Raw genomic sequence first — 17,956 nt, 5'->3', positions numbered from 1 at the left:
TGCTAAGACTTCGATAGAGCCTGGGAATCATGCCCAGACATACATTAAAATCAAAATATATGCATGATCCATAAGGCAGATACGGGAACAAGTAAAGGTAAAATAGAATTGATGGAAAGAGAGAATTAAAACAGACTTGAAGGAGAAGGGATAATGGAGAAGGAAAGAAGAGAAGATCTGGAGAATAAAAAATGAAGAATAAAGTAAGTTTCCATTAGACTGTGAATCCAAATGGCCTCAGCTCCTTCTCAGGGCTTTGAGAATTTAATTATCTGACTAAGAACTGTTCACAGCTCTTGAATGGCTCTCTCGTCCTCCAAACTTTAGAGCCTCTGATGACTAGAATAACCAGAGCAGCCCTCAGGGTGAAAACTGTTTTCTGTGCTATAACATCAGTGACCATCTGTGGACACCAAGAGACAAAGCTGGGGGCTGGACCTGGCTCCCAGGTCAGAAGTTCAACGTCTCCATCCCGCTCAGCTTCAGATGTGGTGGATGTGAGGACACACACAACCCCAGGACCACCAATTACCACATGTACTGAAAACTGGCCTAGAAATGACTCTCTATCTCAAAGAGGCATGGCTTTTCTCCAGTGCATTTGTTTTTAATGTTTAACAAGCTGACAGGAGCGATTATGCAAGGACTAACAGCAGACTTACTGGTTACTGCAACACAAACAAATCATCACCAGGCTGTCAGGACCTCACAGTGTTCATTTCACTAAAGATGCTGAATGCACCTCCCACCTCTGCATGCAAAGTGAGCCACACTCTCAAATCCCTCATTCCCCAATACAGTTATTTGCTGTGTTTTTACTAAAAGGTAGGAGGGAAACTTTTCCACAAAGGTGGGTTGTGGGAAACACACAAAATCAGGGTAGGTTTAGAATGCTCATCAACAGGTCACCATCTGGTTTCATTCCTTAATCAGATAAAGGCTCTCCTCTGAATCATGTACGCTCCCAGCTAAATTTTCTATAAAGGTGCTATGCCCTTGAGCCTCAGGCATTCAGAAAAAGTAAACCCAACTGCAGTCCATGTTAGGAAACATTCTGAAACACATCAATGGACCAAACTTCAGTCCCTCATAGAAGGAACACATTTTTTAATGTGTTCGCTGAAATATAAAGTTAGTTCAAGTTTTCAGTGATTTAATGCTGGTCTTCCTTTAAAATCTGGGCTGGGACTCCCAGCAGAGTTTGACGCAATGAAAGGGGAATTGGGTGTTGTGGTTCCCAATACATGAAAGTCTCTGAAGGGGGCATGCAGGCGTGCTTGTCGTTTCTGACCTGCGTGTGAGAGCTGACCTCCTTCTGCTCTCTCAACCTCCTGCTTTCCTGCCTCTGTCAACTTCCTGAGACCCTAAACAGAGTCACCAAACCCCTTGGAGTGGGCGGCAGCGTCTGACTTCACAGCTGTCCCTGTGTACTCAGAGTATCACAACAGCTTAAGACAGATTAGAGAAAGTCACTTTTGACAATCATATTAGGAGAGTCGGCCATCTTTAGCATGGTAACCTGGGTGGCCCAGACCTTCTGGGGCCCCGGTGAGCTCCAAGACTGGCTTTCCAGCCTTTGATTAATGAATGGCATCAGCAATTAGGAGACCCTCACGTGATGGAACCACTGTACCTCTCACAGCAATTTTATCTTTTGCTCAAAGGTAATGAAGAGTAAACAAGGAATTGAGATAAACTCTGCCAGACAAGAATCAAATACCCCATATCACCACGATTCTTCACTTCTGCAGTTCTGAGACTTCAGCCCACCAAAGGGGCCAAATAGCTCAAATGACCCATTTGTTTGCAAGGGTTGATTAATAATTCTTCACTTTTGACTCAGCTGAATGTTTTCTTTGCATTTGTCCAGGTATTTGAAGAAGATAAGAATTAAATGACAGACTAAAAGGTATTAAATAGATGTATACACAAACATACCCTATCACATCTACCTTAGATGTCCTTCTGATTGGCAGATGTCACACCAACCCAGGCAGCAGGTGATACTGCTTAGCTTTCAAAAAATGTCCTGCAATCATTTGGGTCTGTTAAAGTTTTTCATTGAATTAGTTCCTGTGATTCGGGTGAGGGAGAGAAAAAATGGAAAATGTTAACTAAGGCTAGCAGCCAGGTGGGCGTGTCTGTCTTCAATTTGTCTTTCATCTCTCATAGTTGAGGTCAGACACCTCCCCCTTGTGGTTCAGTGTAACTGGCTCAAGTTTGTTACAACCTGTGCCCAGGTGTTCTGCTTCCACAGGTAGATAACCGGACAAGCAGGCAGTTGATTGACATTTGTGTCATTATCACCAATCACATTGTCCTCAAGTGAGAATGAACCAAAACAAATATAGGACCTTGACACAAGTGAGAATTAATTCAGCATGAAAAGATACTTATACTTGTAGACATACAGCTAATTTCCCCTGGAAAAGTCAGTGTTCCATCACTGGCTATATTATCATAGCAGGTTGTTTGAATTATTAAAAAAAAAAACAAACTGTGTGCAACATATAAAAGTAAAGGAAAGTATTAAAAAATTATTCAAGAATATATAAAGAATACCTACAAATCAATAAAATAAAATATTTGCAAGCTAATAGAAATTGAGCAAAGCAAATGAACAGGCAATACACAAAGAACTTTTATGGCCAATTAATACAGAAAAAGAAGCTTAACATCATTAGTGGTCAAATAAAAACTGATTAAAACAATAACTAAATATTATTTTTCACCCAATAGATTTGAAAAAAATTTTAAAGTGGTGCAAAAATAAGAGAACATGGCAGTATCATGTCATTTTAATGGGAGTGTAAGTTGGTAAAACATTTAGTAAGTGCTGATTATCAGTGTCCATAAAAAATGTAAATTTTGTTTTATCTATATATTGGAGTTCTATTTTTTTAAGGACATTTCTAAGAAGTTAAAATTTTAAGTATGAGGATATTTATGGCCAGATTTGGCATAGTAGTAAGTACTATAAATGTGCATCAAATGTGGTGAAATAAATCATGACGTACTCCATGGAATAAACACAGTTACCCAGTTATTAGAAATGATGAGCTAGAGGTGTCTGTACTGACCTGAAAATGCATACTCACATTATTAGTTGAACAGCAAATGTTAAGAAACAAGTATGTTTAATATAATCCTATTAATGTTATAAAACAGGTATGCACACATGTTTATATGTGTGTAAGTACATGACAACAGGATAAAATACACATGAAATGGGAAAGGCAGCGGGAGGTGAGAGGATTTAATCAATATGCAAGTGCATTAATTGGATCATGTTGGAACGTGTTATACATTACTTGTGTAATAAAAACAAAAGTCAGAAAGAGAAAAAAAAATGTTGTTAATGGGATAGTTGGCCTTACCAATTAAGGTTACAAACAATTTTCCTGTGAGACCTTATCGCATGGCTGTCATATTAAGAATTCTAATCAGAAGAAAAAGATGCACTTAGGGGCAAAAAGCCATTTCATGTTTTGTTTCTTCTTAATCTTTCCTCTCCTGTTACCTCTCTTTCCACAGAACGTGAGTCATCACTGTATGTCCAGCACTGGGTACACACTAAAGAATGATTAAACACGATGCCTGCCCTTATGTTGCTCATAGATATTCAGAAACATTCAGAGAAAAACTTAATTAGTCTTAGGAAATATCACACATTCTACAAAAGAACTAAAGGTGTTTCAGTAATAGAAATGCTAGGAGGACTGTTGGGACCAGTGGTGGGTAAACATATCTCCAGGAAGACTGTGTATGAGTTTCCTGGGGTGACCATAACATCGCACAGTAGTAAATTGTTGACACCTTGTACGTCTTAAAATGTCTCTACTCCATCCTCATATCTGATTGATCGTTTGCCTTGGTAACAAATATAAGTCTAAGATCAACCTTGTTCAGAATTGGGAAGGCATTATTCCATTTTCCTGAAGCTCCTATGGCTGCTATTCTCAAGTCCATAGTGTTCTGAGTCCAAGCTTTTAGAATCATTGTCTCTAGTGCCTGAAACGTTATAATAATATGACTCAGTCTGGGTCTTTTTCTTTCCATTGTGCTGGATACTTTCAATTATAAAACCAATGTCCCTTATATCTCAGAAATGTTCTTCAAGTGTTTTATTGGAGATTTTCTTCTCTCCTTTTCCTTTGATTTCTCTATCTGTAAATGCTATTACTTGGATGTTGTACCTTCTGGGCTGAACCTCTAATTTTATGAATTTTTCTATGATCTGTTGCTTGACTGTTTTGCTCAACTTTCTGGGAAATTTCCTCATATTTGTCTTCCATTTCTTTTGCTCAGTTACTAAGTTATTTATTCAAAGAGATTCTCTGAATTATTCCCTTTATGTCTCTGGTTTGTGGGAACATAAAGTCATCAATTATCCTGGGAGTGTTAACACCCTTTCTCTCCTCCCAAAAAATCATGTTAGTTTTGATCCGGCCACATCACACAACCTGAATAATGTTCCAAGAGTTATTTGCTGCCACTTCTTGTGTCAAACAGCACAACAAGTTTGAGAACTAGAATATTGCATAAACCCCCTTTCTTATATGTCTGCCTAGTATTCCATACATTCAGCTAAATCCTACCCCAAAAGCCCAAATAAGTGCCAGAGAGATCTCCCGCTGTTGGAACTCCCACATAGATTGGAAGAGTCACTTCTCATAGTCTGTTCTAAGTTCTTTAAAGAGAATCATGATGAACGCCTTGGCTAAACACATCTTTTACACACTTGGGGCAAAGAGAAATAGATTAAGTATGGGCTGCATGGGATTAGGAATGGCTTCTGGGACTGGAAAACTTGGCTCCTACCTACTTCCCAGTGTTCATGAAGATTGGAATGAAGAGAACTTTAGCAGTAAAAAGGATAAACATCCTCCAGAAAAACAGAGTGCCTTAGCATCAGAGAACAGCCAGTAGATTTGTGGTTAGAACAAGAACATCAACGTGTGCCCTGGTCCCTCCTGAATTCTCAATCACGGCTTCTCAGACACTGTGGTCCCAGACAGATAAGCTGAGCTGGCTGACCACAGAGGATAAATTATACTTGACCCATCAAGGCAGTTACCTTTATCCTCCAGACTATTGTGGCCTCTTCTTTTCTATATTCATTTTGGTTTAGATTATTGTCAGGGTTCCTAATAGTGTAGATAATATTCATAAGAAGAAAAGACATCAATTTGAACATTTACAATATACCAGGCACTGGGAGGTACTGTACCTAAATAATTTCAGTTAACTCAGAAAATGATCTATTTGAGGTAGATGATATTATATCTATTTTGTACATTATAATTTGAAGCTCAGAGAGTTTAAATGACTCACCCATAGTCACACACTCACATGTGTTTTCCACCTATTCCAACTTCCTTTGGTTCTTATTTTCAAATCCTCAACTCTAAAATGGCAAGATAAAAAAATAGAAGAAGATTAATGGGAAACAACAAACCCAAATGTGGCTAAGAAATCCAAAGAAAACAAAGAACATATTTTTAAAAGATCACAATTTACCTATTTCCATTCTATTTCAGTGGGCCTGAACCTCATTTCACTTGACTCTTGATGGAATAAAATTCAGAGAATCGGCATTGCAGATTACTCGAGATGATAGCTCCCTATAGACATGAAAGGCTCCCTTATTGGAAGAAATAAAAGGAAAATGACCCCAAAATCACAACCCTAGAATTATAACCTTATTCAAAAGCTATAAAGTGGTACCAGTTGTCTGTTAAATTCATGCATAGTTAAAAACTCAATAATGATCATGTTGTGAATACCGATTTCAAAAAATGATCAGACTTCTGTATAATGAATATGCTTTCATATAAAAATGGAAATAAATGACACTTTTCTGCCATAGATTAGAATTTATGCCTATCAGTATTTTCCAGAACATTCCTGATTTAAAACAGCATATCTATATATATCTATATATACTATATCTTGTTTTTATTAAATATATTTTATTAAATATATATGGTTACTTTAGATTTCAAAATTGAAGATCTTGTTATCTGTGATCAAAAAGCATCTCTATCAAGAAAAAGAGACCTCTGTTATCATCTTCATTTTGATGTAAAAGAGATAGAAAGAAGGTAATTATTCACTTAGGTTACCTGCCAAGAACAATAGAAGACACAGGCATACACATACCTTCTGGGCTCCTAGTGTTTTTTCTTTTCTTTTTTTTTCACCAGAGTTCTCCATGTACACAGCATGGAATTTTGCGAAGATAAGAAGAGTTATTGATTTGGGTTGTGGAATTGATATTAGTGCCTTATCTTCACACTGAGCACAAAAAGTTCACAAAAATACTTGGGGATGCTTAACCTCTGTGGTAACATAATCAGACAGGAGAGCCAAAAGAATGAAATAAATGCATGAAAAGTCTAAAATGTTAAAATAATTACATTAGGGCTTCCCTGGTGGCGCAGTGGTTGAGAGTCCGCCTGCCGATGCAGGGGGAGTGGCTGGGCCTGTGAGCCATGGCCACTGAGCTTGCAAGTCCGGAGCCTGTGCTCCACAACGGGAGAGGCCACAACAGTGAGAGGCCCGTGAACCAAAAAAAAAAAAAAAAAAAAAAAAAAAAAAAAAAAAATTACATTCCACTTTTTCAGGGGGTAAAATAATTTGATCAGAGAAGTGTACATCATAGAACTAAAATAATTTGATGTAATTGTTTTTGTTTTTATTCCTGTGTCAAAACATGATGAGGGAAGGGCTAATTCACATAATCTTAGGGCACAAAAAGGCCAGAAAGGCCTGGTTTTAAGCAGAAGAAAATAAAGACCTGTAAGGTGTTCCCCAAGGCCCTGGGGACCACCATCACCCAAGGCTGTATTCATTAGAGGAGGCATGTGCTAAAATAATAGAAAGCACTTTTCTTTTTTATTCCTGGTCATCTAATAATCCAAAGCCAGGTGGAAAGTGAATGTATTCAGCAGCTAAATTAGGACAAGAGTCTACCAGTTAAAAAAGAATGAGTTTGTCACTTAAATATATTAATAGCTGATAAATATGCAGTTATCTTTCATGTCATAGCTGAGAAAAATGAACATCTGAACACTGGTTATTTAATTATCTTGGACCTATCTTTCCCTTTCTTATAATATGATAAAATGTTTTAAAAACTCAGTTGTGGTATTGATTTTTTTACTTTGTTTTTTGTTTTCATTTTAATTATAGAGCCACAAATCTAAGAAATTATACTTGGAAACTTATCTTTGACAAGTGGTTGAAAACTCTATTGAGTTGGGGATTAACTAAATCATGAAATCATGATTAACTAAATATGAAATCATATTACTACTTGGGTAAGCAAGAAAGTCTGAATGGGATTTCATGGAACAAAATATTTGAACTCAAGTCTCTCTGTGTCAGGGAAGTTGAGACCTTCCACAGGACACAATAAATTCAAGTCTCTTTCAATCTTTGCATTACACACTCTTACCTATACCGAAGTTTGAAATAGGCTGCTTCTCTGTTGTTGTCTGTGTGCTGAGTAAGACATTTCAGAATTACTGGTAATTGGAATCACAGGCTTTCTGTGCACAAGATAGAAGAATACAGAAACACACAAATTTCCTCTCTAATTCTTTGGCTCCAATCTCACCCCAGCCAGAGAAAATGGATGGTTTACCAGGACTGTTTTTCCTAGACAGCACATGATGAAATATTCAGATGGTATTTGCCCAAGCCTGCTGGTGCTTTCCTCTATATCAAAATACGTATAGGTTGTCTTCCTGTTATTTTATTTTTTCTTGTTCTTTCTTCCTCTCTCTCCCTCTCTCCATTCCTTCCTTCTTCTTTTATTTTTTGTTTTTGTTTTTGTTTTGTTTTGTTTTCTTTCATTGTTTCCTTCTTAAACAGATGATGCTCTAAGTTCCAGCAAAAGTCTGAGGGTCTCTGGGACATTCCATATTAGGGAGCACAGGCCTTTACCCTTCTTCCTAAACTGCCAGTGTTCTGTGCAAAACAAGACCCAAAGGTCTCAGGTGCAAAAATCCATTATCAGTTTTACATGACCTCTATCAGACAGAGAGATAGCTCTAAGACTTTGGGGGACCCAGAAACAGATCCTCTGACCACAGTGCTCCCATCGGCTGTGCAGCTGTCCCTACACCCAGCCCATGCTGCTCCAGGCCACGTTCAGTAAAGGCCCAGCTGTTGCCACCCCTGCTCCACAGACAGCTGCTGCAACAAACCGACCCACCTCTTTATGGCCCTTGAATGGGAAGATTGCCTTTCAGCCCATTGCTCTGTGTAGACCCTGATTAACCCAGCTGCATTTAGAGCAGGGAATTGCATCAATATCTATTGATTAGCAGTCATAGTACAATAATCCTCCTGCTCTGATCAACGCAGCCTGCAGACCAGGCCTTACTACCCAGCAGCGTCCTTTTCCCTGGTCATTGATACCCTTGTCTGTGCTTGTCTGGACTTGTGAGATGCTAAAGGGAAGGTAAGCTGTCATGTTGAGTGATTAGAGTTCTGGGAAATTCCTCGTGATTGGATATCTGCTTCCATGATAATCTTCTGCCAGTTCTAAGCAACATTAATCACTTTTACCAAATAAGAACACTGTATGAAACAAAAGTAAAATACTCTGACTCTCATTCCTTGATTATAAATCACAATAATCCTCTGGCCAGGTAGAAACTGACACAGGCAACTTTTGAGATCTGAAATCTGTCCAATATCCGTGACACCAAAACCATTCCACAAATTTGGTTTCATTCTTGAACTGGAGTTTATACATTGCTCTTTGTGATAGTAAAGTGGTTACTTTTGGTTTATTTGCCTTGTTTGGGCATTTTCATTAGCAAAAATATTACTGAGAAACAACCACGTTCTGTATTTGATTTATATTGATCTATTTTTCTTTTAATTGTCCCTAAAACAATTAAATGTATTGATATATTTAAGGAATCTACCTGCAAACTCATGATTTTTAAAGGAATATTAAACAAGTGTGATCCAAATAATGTCAACTTTGTCCTTATAATATTGTACAGTTAAACTGCTTTAAAAATAAAGCCAAAGGTATGAGAAGAGGAAGACTCCCCTGGAATTGTGGACGGTCCACATTTTTATTGAAGTATAATTGATTTACAGTGTTTCAGGTGTGCAGCAAAGTGATTCAGTTATGGATATATGTATATTCTTTTTCAGATTCTTTTCCATTACAGATTATTACAGAATATTGAGTAGAGTTCCCTGTGCTATACAGCATGTCCTTGTTGTCTATCTATTTTATATATAGTAGCTTGTATCTGTTAATCCCTAATTCCTAATTTATCCCCTTTCCCCTTTGGTAACCATAAGTCTGTTTTCTATGTCTGTGAGTCCATTTCTGCTTTGTAACTAAGTTCATTTGTATGGAGGATCCACAATTGATGCAGCCGAGGAGGCAGAGATCAGCATTTCCTCTCCTCTCTGTGGTCCACCAATCACTTTCCCATAAGGAAGGGTCTATCCCATCTCCACACATGGTGATACTTAACCTAGAAGCTTTAAAGAGAGAAAATGGAGTGATCCCGGCTCCCACATTCAGGATTGTGTGATGCTTTCTTCAGACGGCCCTGCAGCTGAACCTGCTGCCTGAAAAGGATGCACTGAGGCCCCCCAGGACCCCGACCACCACACACACACGTCCTTTTATGACCCACTTGCTTATGAAAGAAGGCCATCTAGCCACCTCTTTCAAATCTCCACTATGTAAAATGAATTAAACTGAATAAGCAGGGAGCAGTGCATAGGGAGTGATGTTTAGATAGAAATTCATCCATCAAAACCCATGTGGCCTGGCCCTTAAATGTGTGTGTGCACACACCTTCACACCACACACTTTCACACACACACCACTCACTCACCCACACATGACACCACATAAACACACACTAAAATACAAACCGCTTGCTCACTCACACATACCACCCTTCCCACACACACAACACACACAGAATTGCTCACTCTGATAGAATAATTATTAGAATAGTTTTGATAACACAAAAGAAAAGTATTAAAACACATTAAAAGAATGTGAGCTTTGTTTCCAAATATTGTTCTACATAGATGTGAAGTTTCAATATGTATGTGTACATATTCCTGTAATGGTAACACCAGATATATTCATTACCAAGAGGAAGCTTGACTCACAGAGGCACTTTGTGGATGTTTCACAAGGGGCCCAGGAATCCGAGGTCTTCCTAATAAATTAGGAAAATACATGGACTCCAAAATTAAAATGGAATCTAAAAAGGGAGATTAATTTAGCTCTATTTAAAATCAGTATTTTATTTAATAGAAGTAAAGTATATGTTCTACATTTATATGCATGCACACTGTGTAGATGAATTAATTTGTATAAGGGCAAATTTTGTAAAGAAAATATTTGGGAGAGGACCCTCAAGATGGTGGAGGAGTACGATGTGGAGATCACCTTCCTCCCCACAAATACATCAAAAATACATCTACATGTGGAACAACTCCTAGAGAACACCTACTGAATGCTGGCAGAAGACCTCAGACTTCCCAAAAGGCAAGAAACTCCCCACTTACCTGGGTAGGGCAAAAGAAAAAAGGAAAAACAGAGGAAAAAGAATAGGGATGGGACCTGCACCAGTGGGAGGGAGCCGTGAACGAGGAAAGGTTTCCACCTACTAGGAAGCCCCTTCACTGATGGAGATGGGGGGTGGGCAGAGGGGGAAGCTTTGGAGCCATAGAGGAGAGCACAACAACAGGGGTGCAGAGGGCAAAGTGGAGAGATTCCCGCACAGAGGATCAGTGCCGACCAGCACTCACCAGCCCGAGAGGTTTGTCTGCTCACCTACCCGGACGGGCAGGGGCTGGGAGCTGAGGCTCGGGCTTCGAAGGTCAGACCCCAGGGAGAGGACTGGGGTTGGTTGTGTGAACACAGCCTGAAGGGGGCTAGTGCACCACAGCTAGCCAGAAGGGAGTCCGGGAAAATGTTTGGACCTGCCTAAGAAGCAAGAGACCATTTTTAGGGTGTGTGAGGAAAGGAGATTCATAGCACCACCTAAAAGAGCTCCAGATATGGACATGAGACTCTAAGGCTGCTTCTGCAGCCAACAAAATGCCTGTGTGCAAGTACAGGTCACTATCCACACCTCCCCTCCCGGGAGCCTGTGCAGCCCACCACTGTCAGGGTCCTGTGACCCAAGGACAACTTCCCCAGGAGAACACACGGCATGCCTCAGGCTGTTGCAACATCATGCTGGCCTCTGCCACCACAGGCTCGCACCACATTCTGTAACCCTCCTTTCCCCCAGCCTGAGTGAGCCACAGCCCCTTAATCAGGCACTCCTTTAACCTTATCCTGTCTGGCCGAAGAACAGATGTCAGAAGGCAACCTACATGCAGAGGAGAGGCCAAATCCAACACTGAACCCCAGGAGCTATGCAAACAAAGAAGAGAAAGGGAAATTTCTCTGTACAGCCTCAGGAGCAGCAGATTAAATCTGCAAAATCAACATCTGTGGAATACCTGAATAGACAACAAATCATCCCAAAACTGAGGTGGTACACTCTGGGAGCAAATATAGACTTGGGGTTTGCTGTCTGAGACAGACTAGTTTCTAATTTTTATGTTTAGCTTGGTATAGTTTTTAGTGCTTGTTATCATTGCTGGATTTGTTTATTGGTTTTGTTGCTCTCTTCTTTTATTTAATTACTTTTTTATTTTAATAACTTTTATTTATTTTATGTTTCTTTCATTTTTTTTTCTGTCTTTTCTTCTGAGCCGTGTGGCTGAAAGGGTCTTGGTGTGCCAGCAAGGTGTCAGGCCTGAGCCTCTGAGGTGGTAGATATGAGTTCAGGACATTGGACCATCAGAGACCTCCCAGCCCCATGTAATATCAGTCGGTGAGAGGTCTCCCAGAGATCTCCAACTCAATGATAAGACCTAGCTCCACTCAATGGCCAGCAAACACCAGTGCCGGACACCCCATGTCAAACAACTAGCAAAACAGGAATACAACCCAACGCATTAGTAGAGAGGATACCTAAAATCATAGTAAGTTCACAGACACCCCAAAAGACACCACCAGATGTGGTCCTGCCCACCAGAAAGACAAGATCCAGCCTAATCCATCAAAACACAGGCACCAGTCTGCTCCACCAGGAATCCTACATAACCCATTGAACCAACCTTACCCACTGGGGGCAGACACCAAAAGCAATAGGAACTATGAACCTGCAGCCTGTGAAAAGGAGAACCCAAACACAGTAAGTTAAGCAAAATGACAAGACAGAGAAACACACAGCAGATGAAGGTGAAAGGCAAAAATCCACCAGACCTAACAAATGAAGAAGAAATAGGCAGTCTACCTGAAAAAGAATTCAGAGTAATGGTAGTAAAGATGATCCAAAATCTTGGAATTAGAAAGGAGAAATTACAAGAAACATTTAACAAGGACCTAAAAGAAATAAAGAGCTAACAAACAATGATGAACACCACAATAAATGAAACTAAAATTCTCTAGAAGGAATCAAGAGCAGAATAACTGAGGCAGAACAGATAAGTAACCTGGAAGATAAAATAGTGGAAATAACTACCACAGAGCAGAATAAAGAAAACACAATGAAAAGAATTGAGGGCAGTCTCAGAGATCTGCGACAACATTAAACATACCAACATTCGAATTATAGGTGTCCCAGAAGAAGAAGAGAAAAAGAAAGGGAGTGAGAAAATATTTGAAGAGATTATAATTGAAAACTTCCCTAATATGGGAAAGGAAATAATCAAGACTGGGAAGTGCAGAGAGTCCCATACAGGGTAAATCCAAGCAGAAACATGCCCACACACATATTAATCAAACTATCAAAAATTAAATACAAAGAAAAAAATATAAAAACAGCAAGGGAAAGCAACAAGTAATATACAAGGGAATCCCCATAAGGTTAACAGCTGATCTTTCAGCAGAAACTCTGCAAGCCAGAAGGGTGTGGCAGGACATATTTAAACTGATGAAAGGCAAAAATCTACAACCAAGATTACTCTAACCAGCAAGGATCTCATACAGATTTGATGCAGAAATTAAAACCTTTACAGACAAGCAAAAGCTGAGAGAATTTAGCACCACCAAACCAGCTTTACAACAAATGCTAAAGAAACTTCTCTAGGCAAGAAACACAAGAGGAATAAAAGACCTACAATAACAAACCCAAAACAATTAAGAAAATGGCATAGGAACACACATATCAATAATCACCTTACATGTAAATGGTTTAAATGCTCCAACCAAAAGACATAGACTGGCTGAATGGATACAAAAAAAAGGCCATATATATGCTGTCTACAAGAGATTGACTTCAGACCTAGGGATACATACAGCCTGAAAGTGAGGCGATGGAAAAAGATATTCCATGCAAATGGAAATCAAAAGAAAGATGGAGTAGCAATACTCATATCAGACAAAATAAACTTTAAAATAAAGACCATTACAAGAGACAAAGAAGGACACTACATAATGATCAAGGGTTCAATCCAAGAAGAAGATAGAATGACTGTAAATATTTATGCACCCAATATAGGATCACTTCAATACATAAGGCAAAAGCTAACAGTCATAAAAGAGTAAATAGACAGTAACACAATAGTAATAGGGTACTTTAACACCACACTTTCACCAATGAGAGATCATCCAAGATGAAAATAAATAAGGAAACATAAGCTTTAAATGATACATTAAACAAGATGGACTTAATTGATATTTATATGACATTCCATCCAAAAGCAACAGAATACACTTTCTTCTCAAGTGCTCATGGAACATTCTCTAGGATAGATCATATATTGGGTCACAAATCAAGCCTCGGTAAATTTAAGAAAATTGAAATCATATCAGGTATCTTTTCTGACCACAATGCTATGAGACAAGATATCAATTTCAAGAAAAAAACTATAAAGAATACAAACACATGGAGGCTAAATAATACACTACTAAATAACCAAGAGATCACTGAAGAAATCAAAAAGGAAATAAAAAAATACCTAAAGATAAATGACAATGAAAACTCAATGATCCAAAACCCATAGGATGCAGTAAAAGCAGTTCTAAGAGGGAAGTTTATAGTAATACATTCCTACCTCAAGAAACAAAAATATCTCAAATAAACAACCTAACCTTACAACTAAAGCAATTACAGAAAGCAGAACAAAAATTCCCTGAAGTTAGCAGAAGGAAAGAAATTATAAAAATTAGATCAGTAATAAATGAAAAAGAAATGAAGAACACAATAGCAAAGATCAATAAAACTAAAAGCTGGTTCTTTGAGAAGATAAACAATATTGCCAATAAAATGGACAACCTGGAAGAAATGGACAAATTCTTAGAAAGGTATAACCCTCTAAGACTGGACCAGGAAGAAGTAGAAAATATGTACAGACCAATCATAGGTAATGAAATTGAAACTGTGATTAAAAATCGCTCAACAAACAAAAGTCCAGGACCAGATGGCTTGACAGTCAAATTCTATCAAACATTTAGAGAAGAGCTAACACTTATCCTTCTCAAATGCTTCCAAAATATAGCAGAGAGAGGAACACTCCCAGACTCATTCTACGAGGCCACCATCATACTGATACCAAAAGCAGACAAAGATGTCACAAGAAAAGAATACTACAGGCCAATATCACAGAAGAACATAAATGCAAAAATCCTCAGCAAAATACTAGCAAACAGAATCCAGCAGCACATTAAAAGGATCATACACCATGATGAAGTGGGGTTTACCCCAGGAATGCAAGGATTCTTCAGTATATGCTAATCAATCAATGTGATACACCATATTAACAAACTGAAGGATAAAAACCATATGATAATCTCAATAGATGCAGAAAAATCTTTCGATAAAATTCAACACCCATTTATGATAAAAACCCTCCAAAAGTAGGCATAGAGGGAACTTACATCAACATAATAAAGACCATGTATGAAAAACCCACAGCCAACATTATCCTCAATGGTGAAAAACTGAAACTGTATCCACTAAGATCAGGAACAAGACAAGGTTGCCCACTCTCATCACTATTTTTCAACATTTTGGAGTTTTAGCCACAGCAATCAGAGAAGAAAAAGAAATAAAAGGAATCCAAATTGGAAAAGAAGTAAAGCTGTCACTGTTTGCAGTTGACATGATACTATACGTAGAGACTCCTAAAGATGCTACCAGAAAACTATTAGAGCTAATCAATGAATTTGGTAAAGTAGCAGGATACAAAATTATGCACAGAAATCTCTTGCATGCCTATAGACTAATGATGAAAAATATGAAAGAGAAATTAATGAAGCACTCCCATTTAACTCTGCAAAAAAAAAAAAAAAAAAAAAGAATAAAATACCTAGGAATAAACCTACTTAAGGAGAAACAAAGACCTGTATGCAGAAAACTCTAAGACACTGATGAAAGATGATACAAACAGATGGAGAGATATACCATGTTCTGGGATTGGAAGAATCAATATTGCAAAAATGACTATACTACCCAAAGCAATCTACAGGTTCAATGAAATCCCTATCAAACTACCAATGGCATTTTTCACAGAAGTAGAACAAAAAAATTCACAATTTGTATGGAAATACAAAAGACCCCGAATAGTCAAAGCAATCTTGAGAAAGAAAAATGAAGCTGGAGGAATCAGGCTCCCTGACTTCAGACTATACTATAAATCTACAGTAATCAAGCCAGTATGGTACTGGCACCAAAACAGAAATATAGATCAGTGGAACAAGATAGAAAGCCCAGAGATAAACCCACATACATATGGTCACCTTATCTTTGATAAAGGAGGCAAGAATGTACAATGGAGAAAAGACAGCCCCTTCAGTAAGTGGTGCTGGGAAATCTGGACAGCTACACATAAAAGAATGAAATTAGAATACTCTCTAACACCAACAGAAAAATAAACTCAAAATGGATTGAAGACCTAAATCTATAGGCCAGACACTATCAAACTCTTAGAGGAAAACATAGGCAGAACACTCTGACATAAATCACAGCAAGATCCTTTTTGACGCACCTCCTAGTGAAATGGAAATTAAAAAAAAATAAACAAATGGGACGTAATGAAACTTAAAAACTTTTGCACAGCAAAGGAAACCATAAATAAGATGAAAAGACAACCCTCAGAATGGGAGAAAATATTTGCAAATGAAGCAACTGACCAATGATTAATCTCTAAAATATACAAGCAGCATATGCAGCTCAATATTGAAAAAACAATCCAATCCAAAAATGAGCAGAAGACCTAAATAGACATTTCTCCAAAGAAGATATGCAGATTGCCAACAAACGCATGAAAGGATGCTCAACAGCAATAATCATTATAAAAATGCAAATCAAAACTATAATGTGGTGCCACCTCACACAGGTCAGAATGGCCATCCTCAAAAAATCTGCAAACAATAAATTCTGGAGAGGGTGTGGAGAAAAGGGAACCCTCTTGCCCTCTTGGTAGGAATGTAAATTGATACAGCCACTATGGAGGTTCCTTAAAAAACTAAAAATAGAACTACCATATGACCCAGCACTCCCACTAGTGGGCATAACCATAATTCAAAAAGAGTCATGTACCACAATGTTCATTGCAGTACTGTTTACAATAGCCAGGACATGGAAGCAACCTAAGCGTTCATTGACAGATAAATGGATAAAGAAGATGTGGCACATGTATACAATGGAATATTGCTCCTCCATAATAGGAAATGAAATTGAGTTATTTGTATTTGTAGTGAGGTGGATGGACGTAGAGTCTCTCATAAAGAGTGAAGTAAGTCAGAAATAGAAAAACAAATACTGTATACTAACACATATATATGGAATCTAAAATAAAAAATAAAAAAAATGTTCTGAAGAACCTAGGGGCAGGACAGGAATAAAGATTCAGATGTAGAGAATGGACTTGAGGACATGGTAAAGGGGAAGTGTAAGCTGGGACTAAATGAGAGAGTAGCATTTACATGTATGTACTACCAAATATAAAATAGATAGTTAATGGGAAGCAGCCGCAGAGCACAGGGAGATCAGCTTGGTGCTTTGTGACCACCTAGAGGGGTGGGGTAGGAAGGGTAGAAGGGAGACACAAGAGGAGATATGGGGATATATGTATATGTATAGCTGATTCACTCTGTTATACAGCAGAAACTAACACACCATTGTAAAGCAATTATACTCCAGGAAAGATGTTAAAAGAAAAAAAAAAAAAAAAGAAAATATTTGGATTGTTAGTACATTAAATTGTTAGCATTTTTAAGGTTAAGGCATGCATCTTGCCTAGAAATAAAATAAAGCAAATTCAGTACAAACTTAACAATATTTCCAAGACTGGCTCAGGTCCAGATATGATTTGCCAATTCTAGGTTGGTTCAAACCAGTCTTCAAATTTTTTCAAAAGGCCAGGAACTAACCTGGATTTTCTGGGGTCCAGATAGTAATATGATAGGTGCACATAGTGTAATAGCCTTTGGTGTTGGGACAAAGGCCATTCCCTGTTGGACCCCTCTTCCCTCCTCTCTTCTTTCCTTCCTTCCTTCCTTCTTTCCCTCTTTCCTTCTTTTCTTCATTCTAAATACTTACTTCATATCACAGACTTATTTTTTTATCTTTATATCAATGAATAATCCTACCATGTGGTAATTATTATTTCTTAAAAAATGAAATGCAGTCAACAGGGACCCTAAACATGAGACCATTCCCAGAGGGAAGGAACCATCCCCTGCACATCTGCGTGTCCAATGTTCTAGGGAATGGAAGCTCCAGAGCTTAGAGTTCCCTGAGGAATGGTCTTGGAAAGAAGGAAGGGAGGGAGGAATAAGGAGGGATTACAGGTTTTACATAACAAAGGCTTGCTCCTTCTACTACACTCTGCCTCCTACCACCTAACTTTCTGTTCAATGAAGCAAGACAAGAACTGTGAAACTCAGACA

Source organism: Lipotes vexillifer, unplaced genomic scaffold, assembly GCF_000442215.2.
Source record: "Lipotes vexillifer unplaced genomic scaffold, Lipotes_vexillifer_v1.1 scaffold356, whole genome shotgun sequence".
Classification (NCBI taxonomy): domain Eukaryota; kingdom Metazoa; phylum Chordata; class Mammalia; order Artiodactyla; family Lipotidae; genus Lipotes; species Lipotes vexillifer.
This window is presented reverse-complemented; position numbering follows the sequence as displayed.